The sequence below is a fragment of the Anomaloglossus baeobatrachus genome, chromosome 1 (genome assembly GCF_048569485.1).
Source record: "Anomaloglossus baeobatrachus isolate aAnoBae1 chromosome 1, aAnoBae1.hap1, whole genome shotgun sequence".
Taxonomy (NCBI): Eukaryota; Metazoa; Chordata; class Amphibia; order Anura; family Aromobatidae; genus Anomaloglossus; species Anomaloglossus baeobatrachus.
Window position 1 is genome coordinate 449,328,782 of NC_134353.1, and position 12,862 is coordinate 449,341,643.

The window sequence follows — 12,862 nt, forward strand, 5'->3', positions numbered from 1 at the left end:
CTGCCTATCAGGTGCAACCAATGCAAGAGAGGGAGAAAGGGAGCGGCAAAATCTCTCTCCATCACTCTCTGGTATCAGTGAATTCATCATGTGTATAATTCTGGTATCAATGATATCTGGCAGGGAACGTAAATCTTCATAACGCCTATGTCGGCGACCACGGATAGATTGTGCTACTGTGCACATGGTATTAGTTGATATTCTTGGCTGTGTGCCTGCATGTTGCTGTGGACTACTCTCTGCAAGAACTGATGAAGGGCCACTTTGTTGCCCTGTAGACTGGCCTGCAATTACATTAGTGGATTGACTTGTGCCCAAACCCAAATCAGAGGACATTTCTTCTGAGTCTGGCTGGCTGGTGTTGGGGATTGGTGGAGGTTGATATGAGGTAGGCTCCATCTCAGAAGCAGAGGTCGCTGTTAATACTGCTGACTGGGCTTCCTCACTATCTTCCAGGTTATCCTCTGTACTTTGATGAAAAAAAAAAAAATAATTACTGTGTGCCTTTTAAATAAAACCACCATGTGATGTAATGCTTGAAACTTACTTTGGTACTTCCATAATGGGCATAAGGAAGCTCAGTTTTTCATAATGGACATATTTTTTCTTCTTTGCAGTGGCAGCTGTGGTGGCCACAGGGTTATACTCTCTGCGGAACTGGTCACGGGCTGAGCGCCATCGCCGTTTGACAAGATCCACTGTTAAAAAACATTAACAAATGTAAAATAAAGTCACTAATTCAAACAATTGTAGATGTTAAAAAATTAGACATTAGTCTTGGATTGCATCAATTGTATGAAATAGGAACACACATCCATGTGTATGACAACAACAACCCATTACACTCATCTAGTGACATAATAACACAATAAGCATGGGAGAAAAAACAAGTTCAGCAGTAAACATCTTCAACCACTTATTAATCATTCATCTCCTTATAATTGTTAAAAAAAAAAACCTACAGAAAGCCATGACAAAAAAAAGTCTACAAACCCATGAAGTGCCATATGTTCCACATATATTTACCATTACACACTACACATTACTGTTACCATTCCAGACATGGTGACACCAAGGAACTTGCATAATAAACCAAACATAGAAATACAAATCCAAAAATATAGACAAATCACAGCACATTTGCAATAGAAAATGAACAGAAATGGTAACCAAAAAAAAATGCCAAACATGTTTAATAGTGGCTTCCCCACTCTAAAATGTCATTTGTACATGCATAAAATACTTTGCAGCCCACACAGTTAGGTCCAGAAATATTTGGACAGTGACACAATTTTCGCGAGTTGGGCTCTGCATGCCACCACATTGGATTTGAAATGAAACCTCTACAACAGAATTCAAGTGCAGATTGTAACGTTTAATTTGAAGGTTTGAACAAAAATATCTGATAGAAATTGTAGGAATTGTACACATTTCTTTACAAACACTCCACATTTTAGGAGGTCAAAAGTAATTGGACAAATAAACCAAACCCAAACAAAATATTTTTATTTTCAATATTTTGTTGCGAATCCTTTGGAGGCAATCACTGCCTTAAGTCTGGAACCCATGGACATCACCAAACGCTCGGTTTCCTCCTTCTTAATGCTTTACCAGGCCTTTACAGCCGCAGCCTTCAGGTCTTGCTTGTTTGTGGGTCTTTCCGTCTTAAGTCTGGATTTGAGCAAGTGAAATGCATGCTCAATTGGGTTAAGATCTGGTGATTGACTTGGCCATTGCAGAATGTTCCACTTTTTTGCACTCATGAACTCCTGGGTAGCTTTGGCTGTATGCTTGGGGTCATTGTCCATCTGTACTATGAAGCGCCGTCCGATCAACTTTGCGGCATTTGGCTGAATCTGGGCTGAAAGTATATCCCGGTACACTTCAGAATTCATCCGGCTACTCTTGTCTGCTGTTATGTCATCAATAAACACAAGTGACCAAGTGCCTTTGAAAGCCATGCATGCCCATGCCATCACGTTGCCTCCACCATGTTTTACAGAGGATGTGGTGTGCCTTGGATCATGTGCCGTTCCCTTTCTTCTCCAAACTTTTTTCTTCCCCTCATTCTGGTACAGGTTGATCTTTGTCTCATCTGTCCATAGAATACTTTTCCAGAACTGAGCTGGCTTCATGAGGTGTTTTTCAGCAAATTTAACTCTGGCCTGTCTATTTTTGGAATTGATGAATGGTTTGCATCTAGATGTGAACCCTTTGTATTTACCTTCATGGAGTCTTCTCTTTACTGTTGACTTAGAGACAGATACACCTACTTCACTGAGAGTGTTCTGGACTTCAGTTGATGTTGTGAACGGGTTCTTCTTCACCAAAGAAAGTATGCGGCGATCATCCACCACTGTTGTCATCCGTGGACGCCCAGGCCTTTTTGAGTTCCCAAGCTCACCAGTCAATTCCTTTTTTCTCAGAATGTACCCGACTGTTGATTTTGCTACTCCAAGCATGTCTGCTATCTCTCTGATGGATTTTTTCTTTTTTTTCAGCCTCAGGATGTTCTGCTTCACCTCAATTGAGAGTTCCTTAGACCGCATGTTGTCTGGTCACAGCAACAGCTTCCAAATGCAAAACCACACACCTGTAATCAACCCCAGACCTTTTAACTACTTCATTGATTACAGGTTAACGAGGGAGACGCCTTCAGAGTTAATTGCAGTCCTTAGAGTCTCTTGTCCAATTACTTTTGGTCCCTTGAAAAAGAGGAGGCTATGCATTACAGAGCTATGATTCCTAAACCCTTTCTCCGATTTGGATGTGAAAACTCTCATATTGCAGCTGGGAGTGTGCACTTTCAGCCCATATTATATATATAATTGTATTTCTGAACATGTTTTTGTAAACAGCTAAAATAACAAAAACTTGTGTCACTGTCCAAATATTTCTGGCCCTGACTGTATATACACATGCTGACATTACTAGTAAACTGCAATGAATACTTCAAAAGTGCAGAAAACTACACTCTCCTGTTTGTGAGTCTCCAGTGTATCTCAAAATGAGTCAGGCCCATTAATACATACCAAACAAACAATACAAATATGTTTATACTCTGCCTACAGAATGTGCACATGTAGGTAAAGACAGAAGCAATGTAAATATCTGTGCTCACCATATCTATTTTTCTTTCCAGGGGTACATTGAGACCATCCATTCCTAGGGTAGACTATCTCTGCCACAGCCATCCATGCTCGTTCCACCATTAACCTGTCATGATAGCCATCAACACGTGTGTCCCACAGCTCTGGATGCCTCTCTACTTCTCCAATCAGCCTCTCTGTATCGATTCTGGGCGCCATGCTCAGTACCTGTGTTGTTCTCTGTGCTCAAAGTTCCCCTGCAGTGAGAGGACAGGTGCCCAGCTGCTGTCTGGCGTGCAAATGAAACAGGAAATGTATGTTTGGCGCCAGAATTAATGGCCTACAATTGACCTGATAGATTGGTAACAAGTGTTTCAGATTTTGTGATGAAAAACGGACACGGACGATACGTGCTGAACACGGACATACTCCGTGTGCGGTCCGTGCAGGCACGGACCCATAGACTAAAGCGGGTCCGTGCCCGCGTGTTGCCAGCAAAAAACGGACATGTCATCCGTGTTGAAAAGCGCTCACACGTACTTATGACACGGACACACGTTCCGTGTGATTTTACGTACGTGTGCCATCTACCATTGAATAACATGGGCCTCCGTGTGTACGTGTCTCCGGTACGTGCAAATACGTACCGCACACGTACAAATTACACGGATGTGTGTTGCGGGTCTTAAGGATGTACTGGAAGTTGTAGATTCCTGCAATACAAATGTCTATATATCTGACCTGACATTACAATTGATGTACCATTCTTGTGGTTTTGATTATGTATTTCTGTACTAATGAGGGTTTTAATGCTGTGTTTCTAAACTTATGGGGTTATATGGATGTATTTCTGTGCTGTTGGTGGTTCGGATGATGAATTTCTAAACTGCTGATGGTTGTGATCCTGTGTTTCTGTACTGTTGGGTGTTACAATTATGTATCTCTGTACATCTGGTGGTTCTGGTGCTGTTATTAGTTCTTATCCTGTACACAAGTAACAATACATAAATTGTAAGATTGGACAACCCCTTTACTTAGAATTGGGCTGCACTGCTTAACCGTATAAGTAAAGTCTTGTCCAGGTTTGAGATGAAAGTTTCCAGTCTCTCTAGGTGACTGCAGGCTTCTGAATGCTCACAATGCACACTCTGCACACTTTTAGGATTCTCTGGTGCTAGTGACGAGAGTAGACGGTCATATGAGCGCAAGTATGAGATTTTTATATTTCTGGCCACATTCTGACCGTAGATGTGTCCGGCCTTACTCAATTCATTTTTATTGAGCGAGGCCATACATGTCTAATCGGCACGTGACCACATGTATGTAAATCCCATACTTGCAGTTTCGTGACCTCCCACTCACCGTCGGCACCAGAGAATCCTGACAGCAGGCAGTGTGAGAATTCAGAAGTCTACAGTCACATAGAGTGACACACAATGACTGCAGATTTTTATCTCAAACCTGGAGAAGCCTTTTACTTGTAAAATTAAACAGTGTAGCCCAAGCCTAACAGCATGTAATATACTCCGTCAGGATTCAGCTCTGCTTCTGGTTCCAGCAGACACCACATGGCCTCTGCACTCATATGTGATTTTCATACTTGCATGAGACAATTAGCTTTTCTTCCTACATTTCTCTTTGAACATTGAGAGAATTATTAAGAGCAGTTCGTCATCACGTGACTAAATGTGCAAATCACATATAAATAATTGGTCACATGGGGGGGCGCCAAATTGAATTCTTGCGCCGGGTGCCGGAAAGCCTAGATACACCTCTGGGTTAACTGGCATAGTTTTCTATAGTGGCTGCATGTGGCCACTGGCATACTTTGTTTCTTGGAGCTTTTTCATGTTTACATTACAGTGGAACCTTGGTTAACAAGAACAATCTGTTCTGGGACTGTGCTTGTTAACCAAGTTACTCGTTCAGCAAAGCAAGATTCCCCATAGGAAAGCATTGCAATGCAGACAATTCGTTCCACAACTTGTTAAATGTCCCATCCTGTTCCCCTGTTGTGCCATTCCACACATGCACAAACACACACAAACACGCACAAACACACACAAACTCACACAAACACACACAAACACACAAGCACACATGCACAAACACACACAAACACGCACAAACATGCACAAACACACACACACAAGCACGCACGCACACACACATATTATGCTCACCTTACCTTCCGTTCCATCGCCGGCCTGCTGGGACTTGCTATTCTCTAGCACGGGCTCTGTATCGGGTAACCATGACGATGAGGGAGGAACTGCTGCACCCAGAGCGCTGATGTCAAAGGCAGGAGCCTCTGATTGGTCAGCGCGCTGCCTTTGAGTAGCGTCTGACAGGGGAAGTTCCTGCCTCGTCGCCGATGGTTACGATACACAGCGTGGAGCGGCGAACTACAGGACCCAGGAGGCCGGCGATGAAACGGAAGGTACACATATTATCCTCACCTTACCTTCCATTCCATCACCGGCCTCCTGGGTCTTGTAGTTCGCTGCGAGGATTCCTCCCTCGTCGCGATGCACCGGCAAACTACAAGACCCAGGAGGCTGGCGATGGAACGGAAGGTAAGGTGAGCATCATACTGTATGTGTGTGCGTGCGTGCGTGTTTGTTTGTGTGTGTTTTGTGCATACATGTATGTGTTTGTGTGGACTGCAAGAGCGGGTCAGAGTGTGGTGGATGTACGGAACCGGAAGAGTGTGCGGTGAGGATTTTGCTTGCACAGCAAAGCTTTCTCGGAAACCGAGTTACAAATTTACAGAAAGCTTTGCTTTTTAATCGAAATTCTCGTTAAGTGGGTTACTCGTTAAGCGAGGTTCCACTGTACTGTATTTTTGCAGTGTATCTCGGCACTGCTACTGAAATACATATTATTGTAGTACATCTTTATATTATTATTGATAATGGTGGTCACCCCTCTATATAATTTGCCTGTGTACCCCTTTTTTGAGTCTCCACCTCTACCCTGATTCTTTTAGCTTCTATTGATACATATTCATTTCTTATGATGCTTTTGGATTTTCCCAGTATGTGGATGACTCCATTATATGTAGTTGGGACTAGAAATGAGCCACCCCCCCTAGTGTTCAAGTTCGGTTCGGTGAACGGACGAACACCTTCGAACCCCATTGAAAACAATGGGAGGCAAACACATACAAACACATAGAAAACACCTTCTAAGGTGTCCAAAAGGTGACAAACAACTCACAAGACACCACAAACACATGGAAAGTGACAAGTACATATACTCATGCTGAACCAAAAGAGCTGGACGAGTAAAAGGAGGAGGAGACACAGATGTAGTAGTATCTCCAAATGAAAATCGATGCCATGACAGTGCAACTGGAGCCTTGGTCATTTTGGGCTTCCAATCTGGTAAAATGGCCTGAGCTCGCCACCTACGCTTGGAGATCTTGTCGTGCCCCGCAGCCAGCGTTCTCTCTGAACGTGTCTTTAGTGCTGCTGGTTGTGTGCTGACAGATAAGCGCACGCATCTGTCCAGTGACAATGTGGACCGACTAACGTTCATCAAGATGAACAAATCATGGATCTGCAAGGACTTTTCTACCCCTGTGTCATCCTGGGGAGACGAAAGGCTTGTGGATTTTTGATAGTGCTTCATGCAAATCAACATTTTAAGTTTGCATCTGTGGGACAATTGATGCCACTTAAGTGTTGTCCGGGGCCCAATTTATGGAAAAAAGGGAGACTCTGGTTGGAGTCCCCTTGCTATGTTTTCAATGATCCAAGATGAACAAATCATGGACCTGCAAGGACTTTTCTACCCCTGTGTCATCCTGGGCAGACGAAAGGCTTGTGGATTTTTGATAATGCTTCATGCAAATCAACATTTTAAGTTTGCATCTGTGGGACAATTAATGCCACTTAAGGGGTATTTTGCACACTACGACATTGCAGCTGCGATGTCGGTGGGATCAAATCGAAAGTGACGCACATCCGGCGTCGCTGTCGATATCATAGTGTGTAAATCCTTTTATATATGATTAACGAGCGCAAAAGCGTCGTTATCGTATGATCGGTGTAGGGTCCGAAATTTCCATAATTTAGCAGCAGCGACAGTTACGATGTTGTTCCTCGTTCCTGCAGCAGGACACATAGCTGTGTGTGAAGCCGTAAGAACGACGAACATCACCTTACCTGCGTCCCGGCTGCAATGTGGAAGGAAGGAGGTGGGCGGGATATTTACGTCCCGCTCATCTCCGCCCCTCCGCTCCTATTGGCCGCCTGCCGTGTGATGCCGCACGACCCGCCCCCTTAGGAAGAAGGCGGGTTGCCGGCCAGAGTGACGTCGCAGGGCAGGTGAGTGCATGTGAAGCTGCCGTAGCGATAATGTTCGCTACGGCAGCTATCACAAGATATCGCTGCTGCGACTGCGGCGGGAACTATCGCACTCGGCATCGCAAGCATCGGCTTGCGATGTCGTAGTGTGCAAAGCACCCCTAAGTGTTGTCCGGGGCCCAATTTTTGGAAAAAAGGGAGACTCTGGTTGGAGTCCCCTTGCTATGTTTTCAATGATCCAAGATGAACAAATCATGGATCTGCCTGTTCTTTTCTACCCCTTTGTCATCCTGGGGAGACGAAAGGCTTGTGGATTTTTGATAGTGCTTCATGCAAATCATGGGAAATGTGAGTCACACCGCTGAGGAGTTGTGGACGGTTAGCTCTGGAGACCGAGTTTCATCAATGGTTGTCTCCACTCAACCTGCAGCCAGGGAAGGCCGTGTGCGACAATGTTGCAAACCTGGGTGCGGCCCTTTGCTGGGGCAATGTGACACACGTGCCTTGTATGGCTCACGTGTTCAACCTGGTTGTCCAGCAATTTCTAAATCACTATCCCGGCCTACATGGCCTTCTGCAGAGGGCACGCTCGCTATGTGCTCACTTCTGCCGTTCACACCCCGCAGCTCAATGACTTGCATCGCTCCAGCAGTGTTTTGGCCTGCCGGTTCACCGCCTGAAATGCGATGTGCCGACACGCAGTAATTTCATTCTGCTCATTTGGCAGCGACTGTGGCAGCACTGCCGAGCACTGGTTCAATACGTTATGACGTATAACCTGGGCTAACGAGATCCAGAGGTGGGGCAGATCACGATGCTGGAGGGTTCTCAGATCAAGGACCTATGCACCCTTCTTCACAGCTTACAAATGTCAACGAAGATGTTTAGCGCTGACGATGCCATTATCAGCATGACAATTCCTGTCATCTACATGCTGGAGCACACTCTAAACATTATTCAGTCAGGTGGTGGGACAAGAGGAAGGGGAAGAAGTACAGGAGGAGTCATATGCGGAAGGGATAACAAGATCTACAAGGTCCAGACGGTCAGCAGCACCAAGGCGGCAGGCATGGGACGGTGGGCGAGAGGGATCAACATGGGTATATAGTAGCAGCAAACTGTTGAGGAAGGTGCAGGAGCCCAGGAAGAAATGGAGGACGAACTGGCGATGCGCATGGAAGACTCAGCAGATGAGGGAGACCTTGATCACATTTCTGTTGTGCGAGGTTGGGGGGAGAGGGCAGAGGAAGGAAGCATGATTCTCACCTTGCCGCCAACAACACAGCAAGGTCTTGGTCCTCCTGGATGGGCAAGACACATGAGCGCCTTCTTGCTGCAGTCCCTACAACATGACCCTCGGATTTCCAGAATTCGAAGTAATGCTGACTACTTGGTTGCCACACTGTTAGATCCCCGATACAAGACAAAATTTGGTGAAATAAGTCCTGCCATAGAAAGGGGCGCACATATGCAGGAGTATCTGCAGAAGCTGGTACGCAATCTTAGATCGGCTTTTCAACTAAACACCAGTGCTGCACAGAGTGAATCTCAACGCTTTGTCATGGCTAAGAGGAAATGGTGTTTTACTTGTCCACATCCGAGGGACCGAGGGCTGGCTGCTGTGCTGAGACGGCGTTGAGTAAGGTGTCCCTGCAGAGTTGCAAATTTGGTCATATACAAAATAAGTGGGAAAAGGCCAGATGCTGGTGGAAAGGGGAACAGGTGTGTTGGGAAGGGGAAAAAAGTTTGTGTCCGTGGGTTTGGTGGTAAAGCAACAGTAACATCTGCTGAAGAAACACCATCTGTTACGGGGGGACAGGCAGATTTGCATAAGGTGGTATATATCCCAATCGCCAGTCGGGGTCCACCGTGCTCCCAGATGGAAAAGGAGATGCTGGCAACCCGAAGGTTAGGAGGAGGATACAGAGCTGGGTGGCTCTGAAACTAATAGTAGCCTGAACCGAGTTAGACGACACTCAGATCTGGATACTGTGAACCCTGTTAGTGTCACAGGGTGCACACACACAGCCCAGGAACTCCCTGTTAACAACACAGGGGCCATTGGGTATGCTGTCCGTGTGCGTAGGGGGCACACCTGTGGACAGCAGGCGCAGCAGCAGCAGCCCAGTTAATGCCACTGGCTGCACTAGCAGGACTGGTAGGACAGGAGCTGGCCGTAACCGTTCTGCGTTGCCAAGTGTGGTGGTGTCCAGCACCGACGCCCTATCCCTGCCTACCTCTGTCCTAAAGCCGCAATGGGTTCAACACATGGAGGTGTGCTCTTTCTGAGCATAATAGAAGACTGCGCACCTCCATATTGTCTCCAGCCCCTTTTATAAACTGGGTCCGCCGCAACCCAGGGTGGACGACAATGCACCTCCAGGAGGCAATAGCAGAGTTCCACGTCATCAGTGACATAACCAGTGGACTATCCGTAACCGCAACTTCACTGATGACCTCATGGCAGCCACGCCCGAAACACCTCACCATTCATCGTCTGACGAACAATGATGAGGTGCCAAGTCATAGGGGCGGGCCTCTGCGAGCCAGTCCAGAGTGGCCACATCATCAGGACACCTGATGCCCTCTGGCCTATCGGGGCCTGCCACCTCACGGACATGGCCAGTGAGGTCCTTACCGGACCTAGCCTCTGATGCACTAAATGCTCAGTAGGCACAACACAGGACTTAGACACGGCACGGAGTCCAAGTACCTGTGCAAAGAGGCTTTTCACACTAAGTGTGGAAGCATGCTTAGTAGCCCGAACTGAGGACTTAACCTCAGGAATGGCACAGTCAGGCTGAGCATGCTCACTAGGCGAAACACTGGACTTAGGCTGTGGCTGGGGTAAATCGGCACACGCATGCGCACTAGCTGCCTCTCCACACTTAGATGTGGAGGAGGAAGCAGCCAGCTGGACGACCGAAGGCACGGCCAAAAATGGCAGCTGAGGCCTGTGCGCAACTGGAACCGCAGCAGGCTGCTTGCGGCTACGGCGGCACCGATTCGTAACACCAACTTCCAGCCAAAATAAGATGTCTACTTCTTCCCGTGGATAATCTGATATGATCCCTTTGTTTACGGACACGAGCATTGCTAACAACTGTAGATGAGGCACAAAAAGAGCAGGTGCTTGAATGGATCTCAAGTGCTCCATCAAGTGGCCTCTCCTCCACCTCAACTTCAATATCCCAAATACTCCATTCCTCTGTGGTGTCACCCCAATCGCACTTGTTTCCTACCAGCTCTCAAGTTTCCACCCGCCCTGCTGAGTATAGGGTAACAGAGATGGTTGAGTCTGCAGAGCTGTTCAGTCACACTATAGCCTGGGAATCAGAGGTCTGCTCAAAAGCCGCAGTGAGTCCAGACAAGGAAATGATCTGCACTGATGCCCAGAAGCTTTGTGAGTCGGATCTAGGCCCCGATGAAGAAGGTTCTGAGCATAATGTAGACCCTCATTCCCAAACTGTAAATCCTCTTGGTGGGGACAATGGGGAACATGCTGATGAGACTCAGATACCTGATTAGAAAGACAACTTTACTATTTGGTCAGGGCAGGAAGAGGTTGGCTCTGAGGAGTCAGGACGAGGGGAGTGAAAACACACAGGGTGATGATGAGGTTGGACACCCCACTTGCTGTAAACTCACAGTCAGCCAGTCGATGAGGTCAGCAGAGGAGGTGGATTCTACTGACGACGAGGTTAGGTTGCGTTTTCATGGACAGAGACAAAGTACTGGAAGCACGTCAACATCTGAATCCTCAGCCACAACTCTGCCTCTGAGTAGAAGTCGTGGTTGCTCTGCAGGTCGCAAGGGCTGTAAAGGCCCTGTCACACACACAGATAAATCTGCAGCAGATCTGTGGTTGCAGTGAAATTGTGGACAATCAGTGCCAGGTTTGTGACTGTGTACAAATGGAACAATATGTCCATGATTTCACTGCAACCACAGATCTGCCAAAGATTTATCTCTGTGTGTGGGCCTTAAGCCTTGCCTAGCCTGGGGCTTTTTTGACATCACAAAGGATCACACAACTCATGTCATCTGTAAGATTTGTCACCAATCTCTAAGTAGAGGCCAAAAAATCACTACTTTGAGTACTTCGTCCATGAACCGTCACATGGATATGAAGTGATAGGGTGAGGGTGTATTGATGACCTTTATCCACTGTGAATGCAAGATGCTTATTTGCCGTTCATTGTATGCATTGTTGCTGACTACCCACAAGGGGCTGCTGGTTTGCATCTGCCTTTGACTGTTTGGTCACTATAGCAATATCAAAACAGTCTTCGACTATGGACTTGGAGACCGGAATAGGTGCTGTATGTGAGCTGAAGAAAAAGCGAAAGGTGTGCAGAACAGAAAGCAGCCGCCGCGGAAACACTTTTGTGGATTGTGAAGAGACTCATGTTTGAGTTTGGTGCGGAGGACCGTAACGCCTGTGAGCAGCATCCTGTGTCGGAAACCGCCATTCTTCAGTTGCTGGCTACACTGATTACCGTGAGAGGATTGTCAAGTCTGTATTTATGGCAACTGGACACCACAGTACCCGGGTACGGTAGGCTGGGCCCAGCCAGGACTGCGTGCACCCAACACTTTGTTTTGGTAACAAAATACATAGCTGTTCTGCTTATGCCGACTAGACAATAATACTTGCTGCCTCTGCTCTGTCAGTTTGTCAGTTACAGTTAAAATCCTAGAGAGACAGCGACACATGTTTGCATTGACTATTGCTTTACAAGATTTCCAGGACTGTGTTGCTGAGCTGTGTGGTTTGCCTTACCACTTTTATCATCTGCCTTATCTGTGAGGCTTCATCAAAAAAGGGTATTCAGGGGGGTTAATGGGTTTTGTCTATGTTTAGGTAGATAAGTTGTAAGCTCTTGTGATGCGCCACTTGTAGGTCGTGTTCGCACGCACACACACATACACACACACACACACACACAATTACTCCTGTTTGCCCTTGGTTAGGCAAAGGTTGGTGAGAAGGGGGTATAAATCGCCATTACGAGTATCGCAGCATAGGGGTGTAGGCTTTTGGACTTGTGGTTGTTATTGTTTGTTTTGGTAAAGTTAAACAATCATTTATCAACCCAACTGCCTAGAGTCCTTTTCCTAGTGCGTGGTTTTGCTGTATACTGGGGATCCCACCCTGTACACAACTTTAAATGAAGTATAAGTTGCAGTGGGAAGGTCACTGTGCTACAATGCGGACTAGCGGGGCTGTGCAACCGTCTGCCTCATCAAGTGCATCAAGTGGTCTTCATGCTTTGTGACTGTGGGGACAGCAGTCACACATACTTTTGGACGCAGACCTTCCACTTTTTTAACCGCAACAGGCAGTGTGATTGACAGGTCGTCAGTTGTTTAGGAAGTGGAAACAGCTACTGGTGTTGAGCTCTATCAGACATCGAGAGCACCACCTTTGGATGAAGGCAACATTATATCTACGCCTGCACC